This window comes from Cynara cardunculus (assembly GCF_001531365.2).
Source record: "Cynara cardunculus var. scolymus isolate 2C chromosome LG 1, CcrdV1, whole genome shotgun sequence".
In the NCBI taxonomy this organism is placed as follows: Eukaryota; Viridiplantae; Streptophyta; class Magnoliopsida; order Asterales; family Asteraceae; genus Cynara; species Cynara cardunculus.
In genome coordinates, this window is record NC_037528.1 from 48,107,574 (window position 1) to 48,110,176 (window position 2,603).

Consider the following 2,603-nt stretch of genomic DNA (forward strand, 5'->3'; position numbering starts at 1 on the left):
TTGTGGAGTCGTTTAAATATATTGGATTTTAAACTGTCATACAATTTTTTTCATCGATAGTCTGTAATTGGAACCGTAACTCTTATTTATTCAAATTGTATTAATATGTAAAGACCAAGTGTAACCTATATCATCGTTAAATCTTATCTTATAAAACCAGTGTAACTTCAAAATCGTTAAAATCCATGGCTCTCGCTGCATTGCGCGGATACACAACTAGTACATATATATGTATACATATATATACACATATCTACATGTACACACACATATCTACATGTACATATCTACATATACATATATACACACACATATATCTACACATATATATATATATATATATATATATATAGAGAGAGAGAGAGAGAGAGAGACTTGGGATTACGTGAGATTAACCTGTTTTGTATACTCGTCAGACCACTTTTTTACACTTGAAACTTCACAACAAAATATTGTGAAGGTGAAAAAAATTTGAACCTTCACAGCAAAAGCATTGTGAAGATTACCTTCACAGTGCTTTGTTGTGAAGTTTCAAGTGTAAAAAAATGATCTCACGGGTCTTACAAAAAACAGACTGGTCTCACATGATCCCAAATCTATCTATCTATCTCTCTATATATATACACACACATACGTACATATATACACACACATACATATATATACACACACATACATATATATATATATATATATATATATATACACATATACACATACATACATAGACTTGGGATCATGTGAGACCAATGGTTTTTCGTGAGACCCGTAAGACCAATTCTCAACCTTGGATTATATTTACAATCGTCAGATTTGAACATTCATAAACGCCACGAGACTTCTCAATAATTACAAAATTGCCATCTTGCAACTTTAGACCATTAGATCATTAGCTTATAAAGTTGATCAATGAACATAAATTGGTCTTACGAGTCTCACGAAAAACCCTTGGTCTCACGTGAACCCAACCCTACATACATATGTATATATATACATACATACATATATAGATACATATATATATACACACACACATAATGCAAACCTCCCCATGTATAAACCGTGAAAAGTTCATAAAATCAATTACAATTTTTTTTTTACTTTTTTTTAATTATGAGGGTTGATTATAGTCAATTTTTATGTTGGAGGGTGTTAATTATGGACACTATCATCTTCATTATATTAATAGAAAACAAATTTCAAGAAATACATGAAAGAATTTCATTTTTACATAGAAACAAAAATATATGAAATGATTTCATCAAGAAAAGAATTATATGAAACAATTTCATTAAATTAAACGATGAATGAAGATGATTCGTAAGGTTTGTACAAATAGTTTTGTTTGCAAAGTTAACCACCCATATATATATATATACACATACATATATATATATATACATACATATATATATATATATACATACATATATATATATATATATGGGTTATTATACAATTCTTTACATTTGTACAATCAATACAACTCAATCTCAACCGTCTATTTAATTTGATGAATACCTAGTAACTCTACGTCCCTGTAGGTCTAGGGTCCAAGTCTTAGTGAAATGTCTGAGTTTAATTTTTTGTACATAATTATTATATATTTCAGAGAAATATCAGATAGTTAGGAGACTTTAGCCTAGTGCTCGTGTATCTATTGCATTGACCTATCAAAGCGAGTTAAGCCAGGCGAGCTGCCAAGGCTAATCAAGTTGTAAGCAAGTATGAAAGTAGCTTCAAGAGTCGTGTGTAAGGTAGCATCTCTCCCTCTTGGATACGACAACAATAAGATCAGTACAGAATGTGTAGTTAACTCTATATATCAAGTGAAATACTGTGAAGATGCAGTGTTTTAAGTAATGCATGTCAAAGCCAAAGGATACATCCATCCTCAATTTAGTCAAATGGTATCGATACATACTGTTGTAATTGTACTCAATTGATTCATATGCGATAGACTCAACCCTCACAACATGCTAATTCAGTACTGAGTTCTCACATATGCAAATATTTATGTTGTTTGCATGCAACTGTTCCGTTTGTTTAGAGTAAACTCTAATTTTGGTCCTCGAGGTTTAGTGAAATATTTAAAAGTGAGACATGAACTTTGACAAGTCTAGAAATCGTATTTGTGGTTCTTATTTTGCTTTGAAGGTGGTCCCTAATTACCAACTCTGTTAAATTTAACGCTGATCCACACCCACCATAGAAACCATAGTAGATGTTTTTTCGCGCCCCTCCTCCGATGAACGATATCAATGTACAAAAAGTTCATTGAATACCTACTTGTCAATGGCCCAAATTTTTTATGATAACAAAGAGAGTCCAACATTACTTTTATGGACTAATATTTACGATTAATATATATATATATAGGCTTGGGATCATGTGAGACCAATGGTTTTTCGTGAGACCCGTAAGACCAATTCTCAATCCTTGGATTAGATTTACAGTCATCAGATCCGAACATTCATAAACGCCACGAGACTTCTCAATAATTACAAAATTATCATCTTGTAACTTTTAACCATTAGATCGTTAGATTATAAAGTTGATCAATGAACATGAATTGGTCTTACGGGTCTCACGAAAAACCCTTG